Source organism: Triticum urartu, chromosome 6 (genome assembly GCF_003073215.2).
Source record: "Triticum urartu cultivar G1812 chromosome 6, Tu2.1, whole genome shotgun sequence".
In the NCBI taxonomy this organism is placed as follows: domain Eukaryota; kingdom Viridiplantae; phylum Streptophyta; class Magnoliopsida; order Poales; family Poaceae; genus Triticum; species Triticum urartu.
Window position 1 is genome coordinate 397,826,704 of NC_053027.1, and position 15,301 is coordinate 397,842,004.

The following is a 15,301-nucleotide window of genomic DNA, read 5'->3' on the forward strand; positions in this document are numbered from 1 at the left end:
CCAGCGGTATTGTACTTGCCCGAGATTCGATCGTCGGTATCCCGATACCTTGTTCAATCTCGTTACCGGCAAGTCTCTTTACTCATTCCGTAACACATCATCCCGTGATCAACTCCTTGATCACATTGTGCACATTATGATGATGTCCTACCGAGTGGGCCCAGAGATACCTCTCCGTCACGCAAAGTGACAAATCCCAGTCTCGATTCGTGCCAACCCAACAGACAGTTTCGAAAATACCCGTAGTGCACCTTTATAGCCACCCAGTTACGTTGTGACGTTTGGCACACCCAAAGCATTCCTACGGTATCCGGGAGTTGCACAATCTCATGGTCTAAGGAAATGATACTTGACATTAGAAAAGCTTTAGCAAATGAACTACACGATCTTGTGCTAGGCTTAGGATTCGGTCTTGTCCATCACAGCATTCTCCTAATGATGTGATCCCGTTATCAACGACATGCAACGTCCATGGTCAGGAAACCGTAACCATCTATTGATCAACGAGCTAGTCAACTAGAGGCTTACTAGGGACATGGTGTTGTCTATGTATCCACACATGTATCTGAGTTTCCTATCAATACAATTCTAGCATGGATAATAAATGATTATCATGAACAAGGAAATATGATAATAACTAATTTATTATTGCCTCTAGGGCATATTTCCAACAGTCTCCCACTTGCACTAGAGTCAATAATCTAGTTCACATCGCTATGTGATTAACACTCAAGGTCACATCCCCATGTGACTAACACCCAAAGAGTTCTGGGTTTGATCATGTTATGCTTGTGAGAGAGGTTTTAGTCAACGGGTCTGCAACATTCAGATCCGTATGTACTTCGCAAATCTCTATGTCATCTTGTAGATGCAGCTACTACGCTATATTTGGAGCCATTTCAAATAACTGTTCTTCTTGGAGCTATTCTAAAGTTTTGCTCCACTATACGTATGCGGTATCTCTACTCAGAGCTATCCAGATAGGTGTTAAGCTTGCATCGACGTAACTCTTTACGTCGAACTCTTTATCACCTCCATAACCGAGAAACATATCCTTATTCCTCTAAGGATAATTTTGACCGCTATCTGGTGATCTACTCCTAGATCACCTTTGTACCCTATTGCCAAACATGTGGCAAGGCACACATCAGGTGCGGTACTCAGCATGGCATACCGTATAGAGCCTATGACAAAAGCATAGGGGATGACCTTCGTCCTTCCTCTTTCTTCTGCCGTGGTCGAGCTTTAAGTCTTAACTTCATACCTTACAACTCAGGCAAGAAATCCTTCTTTGACTGATCCATCTTGAACACCTTCAAGATCATGTCAAGGTATGTGCTCATTTGAAAGTACCATTAAGCGTTTTGATCTACCCTTATAGATCTTGATGCTCAATGTTCAAGTAGCTTAATCCAGGTTTTCCATTGAAAAACACTTTTCAAATAACCCTATATGCTTTCCAGAAATTCTACATCATTTCTGATCAACAATATGTCAACAACATATACTCATCAGAAATTCTATAGTGCTCCCACTCACTTCTTTGGAAATACAAGTTTCTCATAAACTTTGTATAAACCCAAAATCTTTGATCATCTCATCAAAGCGTACATTCCAACTCCGAGATGCTTACTCCAGTCCTTAGAAGGATTGCTGGAGCTTTGCATACTTTCTGCAATATTTCATAAATAATGCAGTAATCGCTAATATAATTCCAACAGACTCTTAGCATCGCTACGAGTGAGAAAGTCTCATCGTAGTCAACTCCTTGAACTTGTCGGAAAACATCTTAACAACAAGTCGAGCTTTCTTAATGGTGATACTTACCATCATTGTCCGTCTTCCTTTTAAAATCCATATTACCTAACAGCCTTACGACCATCAAGTAGTTCTTCCAAAGTCTACACTTTGTTTTCATATATGGATCCTCTCTCAGATTTTATGGCCTCGAGCCATTTTTGGAATCCGGGCCCACAATCGCTTCTCCATAGCTCGTAGGTTCATTGTTGTCTAGCAACATGACTTCCAAGACAAGACTACGTACCACTCTGAAGTAGTACACATCCTTGTCATCCTACGAGGTTTGGTAGTGACTTGATCCGAAGTTTCATGATCACTATCATAAGCTTCCAGTTCAATTGGTGTAGGTGCCACAGGAACAACTCCCTCTGCCCTGCTACACACTAGTTGAAGTGACGATTCAATAACCTCATCAAGTCTCCACCATCCTCCCACTCAATTCTTTCGAGAGAAACTTTTCCTCAAGAAAGGACACGATTCTAGAAACAATCCCTTATTGCTTTCGGATCTGAGACAGGAGGTATACCCAACTGTTTTGGGTGTCCTATGAAGATGCATTTATCCGCTTTGGGTTCGAGCTTATCAGCCTGAAACTTTTTCACATAAGCGTCGCAGCCCCAAACCTTTTAACAAATGACAGCTTAGGTTTATCTAAACCATAGTTCATACGGTGTCATCTCATTGGACTTACGTGGTGCCCTATTTAAAGTGAATGTGGTTGTCTCTAATGCCTAACCCATAAACTATCGTGGTAATTCGATAAGAGACATCATGGTATGCATCATATCCAATAGGTTGCAGTTATGATGTTCGGACACACCATCACACTATGGTGTTCCAGGCTGTATTAGTTGTGAAACAATTTCCACAATGTCTTAATTCTGTGCCAAACTCGTAATTCAGATATTCATCTCTATGATCATATCATAGATATTTTATCCTCTTGTCACGACGATCTTTCAACTTCACCCTGAAATTACTTGAACCTTTCAATAATTCAGACTCGTGATTCATCAAGTAAGTATACTCAACATCTACTCAAATCATCTATGAAGTAACAACATAACGATATCCACTACACGCCTCAACACTCATTGGACTGCACACATCAAAATGTATTACTTCCAACAAGTTGCTTTCTAGTTCCATCTTACTGAAAACGAGGCCTTTTAGTCATCTTGCCCATGCGGTATGATTTGCATGTCTCAAGTGATTCAAAATCAAGTGAGCCCAAACGATCCATCTGTATGGAGTTTCTTCATGCATATATACGAATAGGCATGGTTCGCATGTCTCAAGTGATTCAAAATCAAGTGAGTCCAAAGATCCATCAACATGGAGCTTCTTCATGCGTTTTATACCATTATGACTCAAATTGCAGTGCCACAAGTATCTTGTACTATCATTACTATCTTATATCTTTTGGCATGAACATGTGTATCACTACGATCGGGATTCAATAAACCATTCATTTTAGGTGCAAGACCATTGAAGGTATTATTCAAATAAATAGAGTAACCATTATTCTCCTTTAATGAATAACCGTATTGCAATAAACATAATCCAATCATGTCTATGCTCAACGGAAACACCGGATAACAAATATTTAGGTTTAACACCAATCCCGATGGTAGACGGAGCGTGTGATGTTTTATCACATCAACCTTGGAAACACTTCCAACACATATCGTCGTCTCACCTTTGGCTAGTCTACATTTATTCTGTAGCCTTTTATTTCGAGTTACTAACACTTAGCAACCGAACCGGTATCTAATACCCTGCTGCTACTAGGAGTACTAGTAAATTACACATTTAATATAATGTATGTCCAATACATACTTCTTTCAATCTTGCCAGCCTTCTCATCTACCAAGTATCTAGGGTGGTTCCGCTTCAGTGACCGTTCTCCTTATTACAAAAGCACTTAGTCTCGGGCTTGGGTTCAACTTTGGGTTTCTTCACTAGAGCAGCAACTGATTTGTCGTTTCATGAAGTATCCCTTTTTTGACTTGCCCTTCTTGAAACTAGTGGTTTTACTAACCATCAACAATTGATGCTCCTATTTGATTTCTACTTTCGCGGTGTCGCGAATAGCTCAAGGATCATCATATCTATCCCTGATATGTTATAGTTCATCACAAAGCTCTAGTAGCTTGGTGGCAGTGACTTCAGAGAACCATCACTATCTCATCTGGAAGATCAACTCCCACTCGATTCAAGCGATTGTTGTACTCATACAATCTGAGCACATGCTCAACGATTCAACTTTTCTCCTTAGTTTGCAGGCTTAGGAAACTTGTCAGAGGTCTCATACCTCTTGACGTGGGCACTAGCCTGAAATCCAAATTTCAGTCCTTGGAACATCTCATATGTTCTGCGATGTTTCAAAAACATCTTTGGTGCCTCAATTCTAAACCATTTAGCATTACGCACTGAACTATCATGTAGTCATCAGAACGTGTATGTCAGATGTTCGCAACATCCACAACTGACGCTCGAGGTTCAGCTCACTGAGCGGTGCATTAAGGACATAATCCTTCTGCGCAGCAATGAGGACAATCCTCAGTTTACGGACCCAGTCCGCATAACTGCTACTATCAACTTTCAACTAATTTTTCTCTAGGAACATATCTAAAACAGTAGTACTAAAGCGTAAGCTACGACATAATTTGCAAAGTCCTTTTGACTATGTTCATGATAATTAAGTTCATCTGATTATTTAATGAACTCCCACTCAGATAGACATCCCTCTAGTCATCTAAGTGATAGATGATCCGAGTCAACTAGGCCGTGTTAATCACGTGAGACGGACTAGTCATCATCGGTGAACATCTTCATGTTGATCGTATCTTCTATACGACTCATGTTCGACCTTTCGGTCTTCTGTGTTCCGAGGCCATGTCTGTACATGCTAGGCTCGTCAAGTCAACCTAAGTGTATTGCGTGTGTAAATCTGGCTTACACCCGTTGTATTCGAACGTTAGAATCTATCACACCCGATCATCATGTGGTTCTTCGAAACAACGTACCTTCGCAATGGTGCACAGTTAGGGGGAACACTTTTCTTGAAATTATTGCGAGGGATCATCTTATTTAAGCTACCGTCGTTCTAAGCAAATAAGATGTAAAACATGATAAACATCACATGCAATCAAATAGTGACATGATATGGCCAATATCATTTTGCTCCTCTTGATCTCCATCTTTGGGGCGCCATGATCATCATCGTCACCGGCATGACACCATGATCTCCATCATTGAGATCTCCATCAAAGTGTCTTCATGAAGTTGTCTCGTCATCTATTACTTCTACTACTATGGCTAACGGTTTAGCAATAAAGTAAAGTAATTACATGACGTTTAAGTTGACACGCAGGTCATAAATAAATTAAGACAACTCCTATGGCTCCTGCCGGTTGTCATACTCATCGACATGCAAGTCGTGATTCCTATTACAAGAACATGATCAATCTCATACATCACATATATCATTCATCACATCCTTTTGGCCATATCACATCACACGGCATATGCTGCAAAAACAAGTTAGACGTCCTCTAATTGTTGTTGCAAATTTTTACGTGGCTCTTATAGGTTTCTTAGCAAGAACGTTTCTTACCTATGCCAAAACCATAACGTGATATGCCAATTTCTATTTACCCTTCGTAAGGACCCTTTTCATCGAATCCGACCCGACTAAAGTGGGAGAAATAGACACCCGCTAGCCACCTTATGCAACTAGTGCATGTCAGTCGGTGGAACCTGTCTCACGTAAGTGTACGTGTAAGGTCCATCCGGGCCGCTTCATCCCGGGATGCCGCCGAATCAAGATAAGACTAGTAACGGCAATTAAATTGACAAAATCGATGCCCACAACTACTTTGTGTTCTACTCGTGCATAGAAACTACGCATAGACCTGGCTCATGATGCCACTGTTGGGGAACATAGAAGAATTTTAAAATTTTCTACGCGTCACCAAGATCAATCTATGGAGTAATCTAGCAACGAGGGAAGGAGAGTGCATCTACATACCCTTGTAGATCGCTAAGCGGAAGCGTTCAAGTGAACGGGGTTGATGGAGTCGTACTCGTCGTGATCCAAATCACCGATGATCCTAGCGCCGAACGGACGGCACCTCCGCGTTCAACACACATACGGTTGGGAGAGACGTCTCCTACTTCTTGATCCAGCAAGGGGGGAGGAGAGGTTGATGGAGATCCAGCAGCACGACGGCGTGGTGGTGGAAGCAGCGGGGATCTCGGCAGGGCTTCGCCAAGCTCAGCGAGAGGGAGAGGTGTTACGAGGGGAGAAGGAGGTGCCAGGGGCTAGGGTGCGTCTCCCCATGTGCCTCCCCACTATATATAGGGGTGGAGGGGCTGGTTTCTTGCCCTCCAAGTCCATTGGGGCGTTGGCAAAGGTGGGGGAAAGAAATCCCATCATTTCCCTTCCCCACCGATTGTATTCCCCCTTTTTTAGGGATCTTGATCTTATCCCTTTGGGATATGATCTTATTCCTTCTAAGGGGGGATCTTGGTGCGCCTTGACCAGGGGTGTGGGGCCTTGCCCCCACTACCCACGTTCATGTGGGTCCCCACATGCAGGTGGGCCCCACTCCGGAACCTTCTAGAACCTTCCCGGTACAATACCGAAAAATCCTGAACATTTTCCGGTGGCCAAAATAGGACTTCCCATATATAAATCTTTACCTACGGACCATTCCGGAACTCCTCGTGACGTCCGGGATCTCATCCGGGACTCCGAACAACTTTCGGGTTACCGCATACTAATATCTCTACAACCCTAGCGTCACCGAACCTTAAGTGTGTAGACCCTACGGGTTCGGGAGACACGCAGACATGACCGAGATGACTCTCCGGTCAATAACCAACAGCGGGATCTGTATATCCATTTTGGCTCCCACATGTTCCACGATGATCTCATCGGATGAACCATGATGTCGAGGATTCAATCAATCCCGTATTGAATTCCCTTTGTCTAGCAGTATTGTACTTGCCCGAGATTCGATCGTCGGTATCCCGATACCTTGTTCAATCTCGTTACCGGCAAGTCTCTTTACTCGTTCCGTAACACATCATCCCGTGATCAACTCCTTGATCACATTGTGCACATTATGATGATGTCCTACCGAGTGGGCCCAGAGATACCTCTCCGTCACACGGAGTGACAAATCCCAGTCTCGATTCGTGCCAACCCAACAGACACTTTCGGAGATACCCGTAGTGCACCTTTATAGCCACCCAGTTACGTTGTGACGTTTGGCACACCCAAACATTCCTACGGTATCCGGGAGTTGCACAATCTCATGATCTAAGGAAATGATACTTGACATTAGAAAAGCTTTAGCAAACGAACTACATGATCTTGTGCTAGGCTTAGGATTGGGTCTTGTCCATCACATCATTCTCCTAATGATGTGATCCCGTTATCAACGACATCCAATGTCCATGGTCAGGAAACCGTAACCATCTATTGATCAACGAGCTAGTCAACTAGAGGCTTACTAGGGACATGGTGTTGTCTATGTATCCACACATGTATCTGAGTTTCCTATCAATACAATTCTAGCATGGATAATAAACGATTATCATGAACAAGGAAATATGATAATAACTAATTTATTATTGCCTCTAGGGCATATTTCCAACAAGGCAGACCGCTGTGGCCGTCGGCGCCCTTGGCTGGTGCTGGACTTGCTCTTGCAGGTCACCATGCGCCGCTGCTGGGAGCAGCGCGGGGTCTTGTCGCGGAGGCACTGGGACGCAATCTTGGCGCGCCGGCGCTGGGAGCGCACGAGCACCTCCTCGGGGGCGTGGGATCTCTTGGCAGCTCCTTTCTTGCTGCGCAGGCGCTGGACGTGGAGGGTCTTGTCCTGGGGCTGCATGCCTTGCAGCCAAGGCGCCTTCTTGGGGAGGAAGTGGTGGAGGCACCTCCTGTTCATCGCCTCCTACGCAGAACAGAGGGCGAGGCAGCAAGGGGGATCGCGAGGGGGAGCCCCCTGCAGCGCTGACGAGCTCGGTGATGCGGGCGAGCCAGTCCTTGTAGAGGTCGTCGACGGGGCGGTAATGAAGAAGCTCTTTTGCCAGGAGCAGCAAGGCGCGCGCATCCATGGGGGCGCGACGGGCGTGGGACGACGAGCCAACTGGGGTTAGCGACGGGGTGGCACTACGGCCATCCCGCCGCACCGAAGGATGCTGGGACGAGGCCTGCTGCTCGTTCCTCGCTAGGCTGGTTGCGGCGTTGGCGGCGGGCGACGGGGAACGACGAGGGGGACCGCCGACGGGCGCCGTCTGGGCGACGCGGGTGGCGAGAGCGGCCCGGCGCTCGGCACGAGCCCGACGAGCATCAGCCATGGACATGACGGAAGATCACACGCAAACAGCGGAAGAAAGATTCCGGCGCACCCCTACCTGGACGCCAAATGTCGGATTTCGGGTTCCGGCAGACCCTTGAGGTTCGAACACTGGGGTGCGCGCGAAGATCTCTCCCCTACCGATCTACGTCCGATCCTCTCGTGCGAACTAAGATTAAAACGATGAACAACACAGAGGACACGAGGTTTATACTAGTTCGGGCCACCGTCGTGGTGTAATACCCTACTCTAGTGTGTGGTGTGGTGGATTGCCTCTGGGGCTGATGATGAGCAGTACAGAGGAAGAACAGCCTCGCGAGGGGTGTTCTTGAGCTGAGACTATGTGTTCTACTTGGTCTCTCTATCTGATTCCTTGCCTATGACCAGATGCCTCTCACTGGATGCCTCTACCCTGCGGTGGCTAGCTCTATTTATAGAGGCCCTGAGCTTCTCCCCAAATAATTGAGCGTGAAGGGCGCCAACAATTGGCCATTTTGAAGGGGAACATCTAGTACAAGTTATCCTGACCAAAGGTGGTCTTCGGCTGCCAAAAGCACTGTTGATGACGCTGTGTTGGGCTCCATGGTGACCTCCGTCCGGCCGCCCGGCTGGTCATGGTCTCGTTGCACCGGAATGGTAACCTTTGCCTGATGCCTCGGCCTGTGCTTGCCCCCTTTGCACCAAAGGGGAAACAAGGACTCTGCGTAGGCCGGCGCCCGCCTGGCCTTGATCGTCATGGCTTGCATCACGGGATCCTCGCGAGGTACCCTTGCATTGATCTCTCCTCCTCCTCGCGAGCTTGCCCGAGGAGTCCGCTCCTGAGGAAGCTTCCTGTCGTTCGCCCCGCGAGGCTTGGCCCCTCGCGAGGGTCTTGAGCTGATGAAGATGGGCCCCGCTGGGCCCCCACTTGAGCCACGTCGCAGGCTGCAGGCAGGCAAGTCTGGGGACCCCCGTTCCTAGAACGCTGACAACGGTCATCACCGGGAGTGGTCCTGATTACTGTCACTTCAGGGTTGCCGGATCATAACACATAGTAGGTGACTATAGACTTGCAAGATAGGATCAAGAACTCACATATATTCATGAAAAAATAATAGGTTCAGATCTGAAATCATGGCACTCGGTCCCTAGTGACAAGGATTAAGCATAGCAAAGTCATAGCAACATCAATCTCAGAACATAGTGGATACTAGGGATCAAACCCTAACAAAACTAACTCGATTACATGATAAATCGCATCCAACCCATCACTATCCAGCAAGCCTACTATGGAATTACTCACACACGGCGGTGAGCATCATGAAATTGGTGATGGAGGATGGTTGATGATGACGATGGCGATGGATTCCCCTCTCCGGAGCCCCGAACGGACTCCAGATTAGCCCTCCCGAGGGGTTTTAGGGCTTGGCGGCGGCTCTGTATTGTAAAACGCGATGAATCCTTCTCCTCTATTTTTTTCTCCCCGAAAGCAAATAAATAGAGTTGGAGTTGAGGTCGGAGGAGCTCCAGGGGGACCACGAGGTAGGGGGCGCGCCCAGGGGGGCAGGCGCGCCCCCACCCTCGTGGCTAGGGTGTGGCCCCCTGGCCTTGATCTTTTGCCAGTATTTTTTGTTATTTTCGAAAATACGCTCCGTGGAGTTTCAGGTCATTCCGAGAACTTTTATTTCTGCACATAAATAACACCATGGCAATTCTGCTGAAAACAGCGTCGGTCCGGGTTAGTTCCATTCAAATCATGCAAGTTAGAGTCCAAAACAAGGGCAAAAGTGTTTGGAAAAGTAGATACGACGGAGACGTATCACACCTCGTCCTGCCTAACATATTCCTGGAAAGGCTCTTCAAGCCATCCGTGGTGTGGCAGGGGAGAGCAGCAACACCAGTCCGGATCTGATTATACCCCCAGATTCCGAACGCAATACCGATATTATCGGAGGCTCAGCCACCGAAATAACACCATCGACCCATCTTATAATGGCAGTATTTGCCCCATGGACCAAACCCTTCTTGGCCTACCTTAATAGGCGAGAGCTCGCTGAGGATCAGAATGAGGCTCGTTGCATTTTCCGGTGTTCGAAATCCTACAAGGTCGATGACGGAGAGCTCTACAAGAAAAGCGCTACCGGAATTCTTCAAAGATGTATCTCCGAAGAAGAGGGACGGTAGCGCTTGGCTGAAATCCATGCTGGTCTCGGTAGTCACTAGGCCGCGGCTCGGGCCCTTGTAAGTAAGGCCTTCCGTACAGGTTTCTTTTAGCCGACGGCCCGAGCAGATGCACAGGACCTTGTCCAACGTTGTGTCTGATGCCGGCTTTTCGCCAATCAAAGCCATATGCCGCCCATCGCTCTACAAACAATCCCCATTACTTGGCGTTTTGCGGTCTGGGGGCTTGATATGGTCGGACCCATTAAAGGAGGAAGCCATAAGAAAAAATATCTGCTGGTCATGGTAGATAAATTCACCAAGTGGATAGAGGCCAAACCAGTTAAAACGGCCGAAGCTGGACCAGTGATAGACTTCATATCCGGTGTCATGCACGGTTATGGCGTCCTAGACAGCATCATCACCGATAACGGCTCCAATTTTACGGCCATGAGGTGAATACCTGGTGTGCTAACCTGGGCATTAAGCGCGATTACGCCTGCGTCTATCACCCACAAACAAACGGTCAAGTCAAATAAGCTAATGGTCTTATTATGAGCGGCATTAAGCCTAGACTAGTACGGTCTTTGAAAGAATCAGAAAAGCACTGGGTTGAGGAGCTCGACTCCGTACTCTGGGGGCTGCAGACCACACCCAATCGCACTACCGGATACATGATACGTCTCCAACGTATCTATAATTTTTGATTTCTCCATGCTATATTATCTACTGTTTTGGACTATATTGGGCTTTATTTTACACTTTTATATTATTTTTGGGACTAACCTATTAACCGGAGGCCCAGCCCAGAATTGTTGTTTTTTTGCCTATTTCAGAGTTTCGGAGAAACATAATATCAAATGGAGTCCAAACAGAATGAAACCTTCGGGAACGTGATTTTTCATCAGATAAGACCCAGGAGACTTGGAACCTCCGTCAAGAAAGCCGTGAGGCGGTCACGAGGGTGGGGGGCGCGCCCACCCCCATAGGGCATGCCCCCTGCCTCGTGGGCCCCTCGGAGCTCCACCGACATACTTGTTCCTCCTATATATACCTACGTACCCCCAAACGATCAGATACGGAGCCAAAAACCTAATTCCACCGCCGCAACCTTCTGTACCCACGAGATCCCATCATGGGGCCTGTTCTGGAGCTCCGTCGGAGAGGGCCATCATCATGGAGGGCTTCTACATCATCCTAGCCCCTCCGATGAAGTGTGAGTAGTTCACCTCAGACCTACGGGTCCATAGTTATTAGCTAGATGGCTTCTTCTCTCTTTTTGGATCTGAGTAAAATGTTTTCCCCCTCTCTCGTGGAGATCTATTTGATGTAATCTTCTTTTTGCGGTGTGTTTGTTGAGACCGATGAATTCTGGGTTTATGATCAAGTCTATCTATGAATAATATTTGAATCTTCTCTGAATTGTTTTATGTATGATTGGTTATCTTTGCAAGTCTCTTCGAATTATCAGTTTGGTTTGGCCTACTAGATTGGTTTTTCTTGCCATGGGAGAAGTGCTTAGCTTTGGGCTCGATCTTGCGGTGTCCTTTCCCAGTGACAGAAGGGGCAGCAAGGCACGTATTGTATTGTTGCCATCGAGGATAACAATATGGGTTTTTTATCATATTGCATGAAACTGTCCCTCTACATCATGTCATCTGGCTTAAGGAGTTACTCTGTTTTTAACTTAATACTCTAGATGCATGCTGGATAGCGGTCGATGAGTGGAGTAGTAGTAGTAGATGCAGGCAGGAGTCGGTCTACTTGTCTCGGACGTGATGCCTATATACATGATCATACCTAGATATTCTCATAACTATGCTCAATTCTGTCAATTGCTCAACAGTAATTTGTTCACCCACTGTAGAATACTTATGCTCTTGAGAGAAGCCACTAGTAAAACCTATGGCCCCCGGGTCTATTCTCATCATATCAATCTCCATCACTTTAATCTTGCTTTCCTTTTACTTTGCTTTTTTACTTTCCACTTTGCATCTCTATACCAAAAATACCAAAAATATTATCTCTATCAGATCTCACTCCCGTAAGTGACCGTGAAGGGATTGACAACCCCGAATCGCGTTGGTTGCGTTGAACTATTGTTTTGTGCAGGTACGAGGGACTTGAGCATAGCCTCCTACTGGATTTATACCTTGGTTCTCAAAAACTGAGGGAAATACTTACGCTACTTTGCTGCATCATCCTCTCCTCTTCGGGGAAATCCAATGCAGTGCTCAAGAGGTAGCAAGAAGAATTTATGGCGCTGTTGCCGGGGAGTCTACGCAAAAGTCAACATACCAAGTACCCATCACAATCCCTATCTCCCGCATTACATTAGTTGCCATTTGCCTCTCATTTTCCTCTCCCCACTTCACCCTTGCCGTTTTATTCGCCCTCTCTTTTCCGTTTGCCTTTTTCTTGCTTGCCTTTTGTTTGCTCATGTGTTGGATTACTTGTTTGTCGCGATGGCTCAAGATACTACCAAATTGTGTGACTTCACCAATACCAACAATAATGATTTCCTTAGCACTCCGATTGCTCCTCTTGCCAATACTGAATCTTGTGAAATCAATACTGCTTCGTTGAATCTTGTTATGAAAGATCAATTCGCTGGCCTTCCTAGTGAAGATGCTGCCACTCATCTGAATAGCTTCGTTGATTTATGTGATATGCAAAAGAAGAAAGATGTCGATAATGATATTGTTAAATTGAAGCTATTTCCTTTTTCTCTTAGAGACTGTGCTAAAGCTTGGTTTTCATCTTTGCCTAAAAATAGTATTGATTCTTGGAACAAGTGCAAAGATGCTTTTATCTCTAAGTATTTTCCTCCCGCTAAGATCATCTCTCTTAGAAACGATATTATGAATTTAAGCAACTTTATCATGAACATGTTGCACAAGCTTGGGACAAAATGAAATTAATGATACGTAATTGTTCTACTCATGGTTTAAACTTGTGGATAATTATACAAAATTTTTATGCCGGATTGAATTTTGTTTCTAGAAATATTTTAGATTCGGCCGCAGGAGGCACTTTTATGGAAATCACTTTAGGAGATGCTACTAAACTCCTAGATAATATTATGGTTAATTTTTCTCAATGGCACTGTCGGTGTCAAAACCGGTAGATCTCGGGTAGGGGGTCCCGAACTGTGCGTCTAGGCGGATGGTAACAGGAGACAAGGGACACGATGTTTTTACCCAGGTTTGGGCCCTCTCGATGGAGGTAAAACCCTACTCCTGCTTGATTAATATTGATGATATGGGTAGTACAAGAGTAGATCTACCATGAGATCAGAGAGGCTAAACCCTAGAAGCTAGCATATGGTATGATTGTTGTTCTATCCTACGGACTAAACCCTCCGATTTATATAGACACCGGAGGGGGCTAGGGTTACACAGAGTCGGTTACAATGGGAGGAGATCTAAATATCCGTATTGCCAAACTTGCCTTCCACGCCAAGGAAAGTCCCATCTGGATACGGAACGAAGTCTTCAATCTTGTATCTTCATAGTCCAACAGTCCGGCCAAAGGTTAGAGTCCGGCTCTCCGGACACCCCCTAATCCAGGACTCCCTCAGTAGCCCCTGAACCAGGCTTCAATGGCGACGAGTCCGGCACGCAGATTGTCTTCGGCATTGCAAGGTGGGTTCCTCCTCTGAATACTTCATAGAAGATTTTGAACACAAGGATCATGTCCGGCTCTGCAAAACAAGTTCCACATACCACCGTAGAGAGAGAACAACATTTTCACAACTCTAATCTGCTGACGTATTCTATAGCGTGACATCACACCGCAGCCAAGCTTTCATTCGAATCGTTTTTTACTGTCCCACCTCAGCACGTTTTGCGAGGCGGTTTCCTTGGCACGTCTTGTCGAAGCAGAGATCGTGTCCCCTTATCACGGGATTCTCATCAATACGGTTGTGGGTAACCCAACCTGCCATTGATTACGGCGCTTGGGGGATAAGCGAGTTTTACCAGGCTGGTGGGGATGCATAGTTTTGTCCGTCCATCTAAAGGGATAAGGATTCACCTTTTCATCCACGCCTTCTTCCTCCTTTGCTCATCCATTTCGCACACTCGAGGTCCAGCGCCCAAGTCCTCATTTCCCACCTCAACCTTCTCCAACCATGTCCGGAGCGGGAGGCAGGTGGATGGTCTCCTCTGTCACGGAGGGACACATCAAAAAGCTAAGGAGAGCTGGATACATGGCCGACAACATTGCGCACCGGCTCCCAGATGAGGGACAGCTCATCCCCACCCCCAGGCCCCATGAGAGGGTGGCGTTCCTCACTCATTTCCTTCGTGGACTGGGCTTCCCTCTCCACCCATTCATCCGGGGGCTCATGTTCTACTACGGCCTGGACTTCCACGATCTGGCCCCGAACTTCATCCTCAACATCTCGGTGTTTATCGTCATGTGCGAGGCCTTCCTCCGCATCAAGCCCCACTTCAGCTTATGGCTGAAGACCTTCAATGTCAAGCCGAAAGTAGTGAGCGGCCGTCAGGAGGAGTGCGGAGGCGCCATGGTGGGCAAGATGCCCAACGTCACATGGCTCGAGGGCTCCTTCGTAGAGACCATAAAGGGGTGTCAATCGGGGTGGTTCTACATCACCAAGCCGCGTGACCCTAAATGGGCGGCGGCCCTCGAGTTCTGATCTGGCATCCCCACGCGGCTCACCTCCTGGCAAGAGAAGGGCCTGTCATGGGGTCATTCGGGAGAGCTGACCGGACTCCAAACATGTATCCAAAATCTGGTGAACAAGAAGCTCAAACTTGTCAACATAGTCCAGGTCATGCTCATCCGCCGATCCTCTCGTGTCAACAACGGGATTTCAACATGTGGGATTTCGACCTGGCCCAGCACCAAACTCTGAACAGGCTCTTCGACACAACACACGAGGATGCCTGGAAGGTGCTGTTCAAGGGCGCCAAAGTTCCCCCTCCCACTACCGAGGATCGCGGATTCTGCGCGAAGCGCCAAGCCAG